This window comes from Tupaia chinensis, unplaced genomic scaffold (genome assembly GCF_000334495.1).
Source record: "Tupaia chinensis unplaced genomic scaffold, TupChi_1.0 Scaffold000595_1, whole genome shotgun sequence".
Taxonomy (NCBI): domain Eukaryota; kingdom Metazoa; phylum Chordata; class Mammalia; order Scandentia; family Tupaiidae; genus Tupaia; species Tupaia belangeri.
In genome coordinates, this window is record NW_006160111.1 from 492,451 (window position 1) to 499,554 (window position 7,104).

The following is a 7,104-nucleotide window of genomic DNA, read 5'->3' on the forward strand; positions in this document are numbered from 1 at the left end:
CATGGATGCCAGGGACAATGGAGGAGGAAGATGGGACATAGCAGAGGGTGGGGGATGGGGAATCAGGGATGGCAAGACAAAGGGCAAGGTATGCACGAGGTAAGAATTGGAAAATTATTTGCTGAGAACATGTATGTTGATGTGCTTGATTGAACCAATGCACAGTGTATTTTGGATGGACAATTCATTTGTGTGTTGTGATGGTGTATAGTGAATTAAAAAAAAAAAACATAAATATTACCTCCTACAGTAAAAAAAAAAAAAAAAAAAAAAAAAAAACCCTCACACATTGTATTAAGTCAAGATCTTGAGATGAGACATTATGCCAGTGGTCCCAATGTAATTACAATAGTCCTTAGAAAGGGCATGCAGAAAGAGTCATCATTAAAGAAGGTGATGTGATGGCGGATTAGAGTAACATGCTTTTACAATGTAGGTAGAGGTCATAAGCCATGCAGTACAGGTAACAGAAGCTCAAGAAGGCCTGGGAACAAATTCTTCCTTCAGACTCTCTAAAAGGAACCAGCCCTCCAGGCACTTTGCTTTTAGCTCAGTGAAACTGTTTTTGTTCTTCCTACTTCTGGGATGATAAGAGGGGGGAAATGGTATTAGGTTTGTGGTCATTGGACAGAGACGAACAAGAAACTAATACAGTAATAGTGAGAATGATGACAGCTTCATGACTACATCACTAACAGCAAGTCATTAGGTGCTCTGCTACACTTACATGAAAGAATCTGATTCAAATCTTGTGGTGAGGAGACACTGCCCAATAATATTTCACTTCACTTTTTTAGAAATTCTAAAGGGAAACTTGGTGTGTAATGATTTTTGATTCCTTGACTCAACCTATAGTCAAGTATTAGTTTCTCATTTTTAAAAGCAAGGCAAATGACATTGTAATCTTTTATCTTTCTTTCTTAGCATAAAAAATGAGTTTGGTTACTTAATAAGGAGTCAGTCTGCATAAATTCCAGGTCACGAAAATCAGATTTTTTGATGTATGGTATTCTTAGACTTTCACCACCCTTTGTTTATCGCCCTTGAGAAAGGTATCACTTGATTTCCTTTATACTTAGTTTTGGTTGCCTCACGTGATAGGCAAGTAGCCAGTTGCTCAAAAATACGTTGCTCTTTGTTCTAGAAGATACTTTGCTTCACCACCTTGAAGATGCCCAAGAAAGCGTTTGTGTTTAAATAAACCTAACTTAAGAAGGACACTCTCTCTGTTTGAAACACAGAGACACTCTTTTGCAAGGGACACCTGCATATTTCATGCAAAAGACACATTATAATATATTTTTCTTAATATAGTAATTAAACTTTATTTAATCTTATATTTCACAAGGTACTTACATTCAGCTATACTCAACATTATGCAAGGTTTACCAAGTTTCCTCTGCTATTAGACCTTGAGCTAAGCTTGGACACATACTATGTAATGCCTTGCAGATTTTCAAAGTACAGAAGCTAATCTAAATAACAAATGTATTTATATCCTCTAAAGTCCTTCCAAGTGGAAATAGAGGGAGCAGAGGGTATTGGTTACATCCCTGGAGCCAGATGCCTAGAGTTCTATCTTCACTCTGCCATGTAGTCACTGTGTGATCTTTGGCAATCTTCTTAGCCAGTGCCATATTTCTTCATTTGTAGAATCAAGCCAAAAATAATGTCTGTTTCATAGGATTGTTATGAGAATTAGATATATTCATATTTTAAGGTGTTTATGACAGTGTCTGGACACTAGGAGGTGTTAAAATGCATATTAAGAATAAAATATGACCAAACAAGTAAAGCGAGATAAGGTGGACATTAAAAAATGAGATTACCACAAATTGAAACAAAAAATTAAGTTTGGCTCTTAATCGGGAGTCATTGATGGATAAGCAATAGAAATCACTATGTGACTAGTTCTGGGAAAGGGAGGATATATTGAAAAAATATAGAATGTCATACAAAATGAAACAGCAAGAAATGTAGTCATCAGAGCTGAAGAAAGGAACTAAAATATTTGGAGTCAAAATTTTTCTTTCTGAAATTTCAAGGAATTTATCTTTCCTTATTTTCACTTGATTTGCCTTTCTCTCTTAACAAAGTAGCTTTGCTTTGGTGTGTCCCTTACAGAAAATTATCATTCAGTTTCCTCTGCATGGTTCTACAGCACCCAAAACAAAACAACTAAAGTGATGATTTTACAGGGAGATACTTGTATTGCTACAGCTTTAGTCAGAAATCCCATTCAGTTGTACCAGAGGTTGGATGCCATGAGGAGGGGAAAAAGAATCCCAGAGATACCTACAATAATTTATAATACACTTTCATAATGAGTTTGCCTAGCTTGGATGTAACTTCTTTTTATCATTTGAATTTTAATTGGCATGTAATAGTTGTACATATGTATTATACAGTCTGTATTTTGTAATACATGAATATGAGGTGATTACCATATTAACTATCTCAAACATTTAGCATTATTTGTGCTATAAACATCCCAATACCCTCTCTTCTACTTTTATTTATTTATTTTTTTTTGAGAGGTTTTTTACTATAGGGCACGTGCGCTCGCCAGACAGACAGAGAGAGACAGAGAAACAGAAAGCGAGAAATCACCCCCCAGAGGGGATGGGGGCGCCCCAATCTCATCTACTCCCTTCTCCTCTCGGGATCTTGGGCACGCACGCACACGTGCCCGGCGTGGGTATTAAGCCATCGGGTCCAGGACGCGAACCACGGTCTACTATGTGGGAGTCCAGCAACATAGCCATTACGCTAACTGCTGGTTCCCTCTTCTACTTATTTTTAAAAATATATTGCTCAGAACTCAACCCACTTATCCCCTACCAATCCTCCTCACACATTTCCCCTTCCTAGCTTCCAGTATCCACTGTTTCAGTCTCTCCTTCTACACCTTTACATCTGCTACTGAATTCTTCATGAAAATATCTTATTTGTCTTTCAGTTTCTGGCTAATTTTATTTAAAATAATTTCTTACATGTTCACCAACATTTTCACAATGGGAAAATTTCATCATGCTAATAACGGAAAAATATCCCATACACACACACACACACACGCACACACACACACACACACACATACATGCACCACATTTTATTTCTTCCTTTTCTTGTTTTTGTTTTTGCACTTGTCTGAGAGAGACAGGGAGAAGGAAAAGGAGAAATTACTCCTGGGGAGGGGGCCATTCTGCAATTCCTTTTCCAATCTTCTTTCAGGATTTTGGACACACACACACACATATATACCTAGCATGGCTTTCAAGCATCCAAGTCTGAGACTCAAACCTCAGTTGGCCATGTAGGATTCCAGTACTTTAACCACCACACCACGTGTTGGTCTCAACACGCCACAATTTTTTTATCTATTTATTAGTTATTGGGTATTTAGGTTGAGTTCATGTATTAGCTATTGTGAATAGTAAACGCCGCACTCTTGCTAGTGTTTGCTATTCTATTTTTCTTTGATAATGCTCCTTTTAATAGTGGTCAGGTAATATTTCATTGTGCTTTTGATTTGCATTTTCCTGATAATTAGTGATGTGGAACATATTTTTATGTACCTCTTGGCTTTTTTCTTCCTTTTTTTTGGAGAAGTTTTTGCTATAGGGCACGTGCTCTCACCAGACAGACAGAGAGAGACAGAGAGACAAAAAGCAGGAAATCACCCCCGAGGTTGGATGGCCATGCCACAATCCCTTCTCCTCCATTCTCCTCTCACGATCTTGGGCATGCACGTACACGCGCCCAGCGTGAGTTTAAGCCACCGGGTCTGGGACTCAAACCACGGTCAATTACGTGGGATTCCAGCGACACAGCCATTACGCTAACTGCTGGTTCCCCTCTTGACTTTTCGTATGTCTTCTTTCAAGCACTATCTGATCAGATGCATTGCCCACATTTTAGTTGGGCTAATTTCTTTTCCCTGGTGAGTTGTTTGAGTTCCTTATGTATTGTGGTTATTAATATGGTGCTAGATATATAACTTACAACTTGCAAATATTTTCTCCCATTCTGTACATTGCCTATGATGTAACTTCTCAGTATTATGAAGAAATATTTCACCTTTACTTACTAAGCTGGAGGGGAATTTTAAACCATGAAGCTTTATACAGATTTGAGATATGTAGCAATGTTTCATTTATGTCAAATAACTTTGTTGTTCTAAATGAAGATAAGGAGAAAATTATTTTTAGTCTGTAATATATTTTTTTAAATAAAAACATTTGAATTTTAAAAAAAGATATTTGCAAAATCAAAATTTCAATTATGCAAACTATTAAAGAAGGATCAGACAAATTGGAAAAATTACTACTACTAAAGTATTATGGCTTTGTAGTCTATACCATATATAAAGTGTCCAATGTTCTTGGAGCATTTACTATTTGCTAATATAGACAACTTTATGAAATTGTCTCAAGGCTGCCTTCTATTATCTTGCTAATTTCTCCCTTTCTCCAATCAGAGTTGTTAAAAAAAAAAAAAAGTGTCACCTTGTTATATGCCCTCAGTCTCAGCACAGATCACACCATGTGATTCATGCTTTATCTGAGTTCAGAAGAAAGTATAAGTTATTACTATTGTATTTAATAAGTAGTTGTACAAATAGTTCAGTAAACACGTTTACTCATAGCAAAAATGTATTTAATACGACTGAATGTCATATCTTGTTTCATAAAATTAAATAAGTTGATTTTTGCCTTCAAATATCTCATAAGCCAATGAATAAGACATATTAATGAACAGGTTGCAGGAAACTCATAGCAAATTCAGATAGAGGCAAAGAATGACTACACATAATGAAGCATCTAATAGTCCACTGCACTCAGACTTGCTGACACAAGAGTTCTCTCTATTAGAAAAAGTAGAAATGAGATAAGGCATTGGCATAGAGAAAAAAATAAACTAGAAAACAGGAAGCTGATAACATGACTGAATTTTGAATGCAAGGAGTTAAATGTAACAGTAATATACTAGAAAACACGAAGGTGCACATCAAGAGAAGTCTACTCAACCTGTTAAGGATTTAAGTATTAGGCCATAGACAGTAAAACTTTGGAAAAAATAAAAAAGAATTGGCAAAATCTGTTTTCATTACATAAATGATTTTGCAAGAATTTCTGGCTCAGTAATGTCAGCAGGATGGCTTTTACCTTAATACTGATTAGAATTGGAGCTAAAGTCACAGAGTAATACAGTGTTAGGAAATACGTTTCTAGACCAGGTAATAAATTTAAGGATGGGTAATATAGAGTTAGCCACCAGGATTAGGGGCAGAAAATATAAAGCAGCATTTATGTACTTATTTATTGCATTAGATCATTGTACATCTTAATAGCATATAATAGGATTTTCTTGTATTAAGATTTTTATTTTAATTAATTTTCTTATTATTTATATTCAATCACTCTCTATCTTCATAGTGAAAAATAAATATTCCCAGCATGAATACCCTGTACATATTAATCCAGTCAAAGAAATTACCATCACATTGTTAGCAACAGATAATTTTCCATTTTGGTCTGTTGATTATATTTTTGGATTTTATTTTCCCCTCGATTTCCTCTCTCCTCACTCACCACTCTATTTCCCACCTTCTTCCATACTGTCCATACTGTCTCAGGTATCCACAGTTGCTTTCCATGCCTTTATGCCTTCTGATCTTTCACTTTTTGTCATAGAATGCAGACATTTGGTTTATATTAATTGGGGACATACAATGCTTCTCTTTCATAGTCCGGCTTGCTTTGCTTAGCATTAAATCTTCTGTGATCATCCACTTTCAATCAAATGTAGGGTCTTTTTTTATGGCTGAGTAGTACTCCATAGGGTATATGTGTCACAACTTTTCAATCCATTTATATGTTCTTGGACATTTAGGCTGTTTCTGTGTCTTAGCAATAATGAATAATACTGCTGTAAACATGGATGTGCAACTGTTTTTCCAATTAAGAGTAAATATATCTTTTGGGAAAACCCAGGAGAAGAACTGATGAATCATATAGCAGTTCTATTTGTAGGTCTTTGGGGAATCTCCATATTGTTCTCTATTTGTGGCTATGCATTCCCACCAAGTTCACTTTCACTACAACCTAGACATAAGACCTCAAACTATAAAACTACTGGTGGAAAACACAGTGAAACTCTTGGAGATGTGCAGTAGACAAAGACTTCTTAAATAAAAATATGATAGCAGAGGCAATAATCCCCAAAATAGACAAGTGAAATTACATCAAGTTAAAAAGCTTCTGCATAGCACAAGAAGCAATAATTAGAAAGAAGAGACAACTCTCAGAGTGGGAGAATATATTTACAAACCCTATCTTAGATAAGGGACTGAAACAATATGATTTTTCAAGGCATACATTAATTTCATGCTAATCAAGTGAAAAGTGCTGCCATAGAGATCATCCTCTACAGATAACTTCTATTGTTATGTCTGTTTAGTGTTTTTGTTTTGTTTCCTGAGCTCCAGTTTTGAAGGAAATATTTATTTTATTTTTCAGTTTGAAAAAGAGTTTGAGGTAGTGTATATGTTTATTATCAAAAGCATTATATATACATTTGAGAAAACACACTCTACTCTGTAAATTCATATGGTTGTTACATTTAATTTGGACATTATAAGGATAATGAAAGCATAAAAAACAAACTTGTATTGTAAAAACAAGCACTATGAATTCCATAGGGCAAGAAGAAAAATAAACAAAAGGGTAATATAATAAGAGCTACAAAAATTTGCAAAAGTACATATGTCTACTAATACATTTCATTTTACCTTTAATAATGTGATGATTATAATTGTCTATATATTCAAGATATTCTATACATTTATTTTTAAATGATTTTTGGACATTAAAAATCAAATTGACTCTTTTCTCAATAATGTAGTTAACAATAATTGAAACAAATCAATTTAGAATCTTGATAAAATATAATTTATGTTAAACTGAACAGATAAATATAAAGTCTATGAGCCTCCTTCAATCACTTTTGGTTTAAAAAAGAAGTCAGAACTAATATTCCAGAAAAAAGACATTGTTTACAATTCTAACGCCATTTATAATTTCAAGAACTTTTATTGTCTTC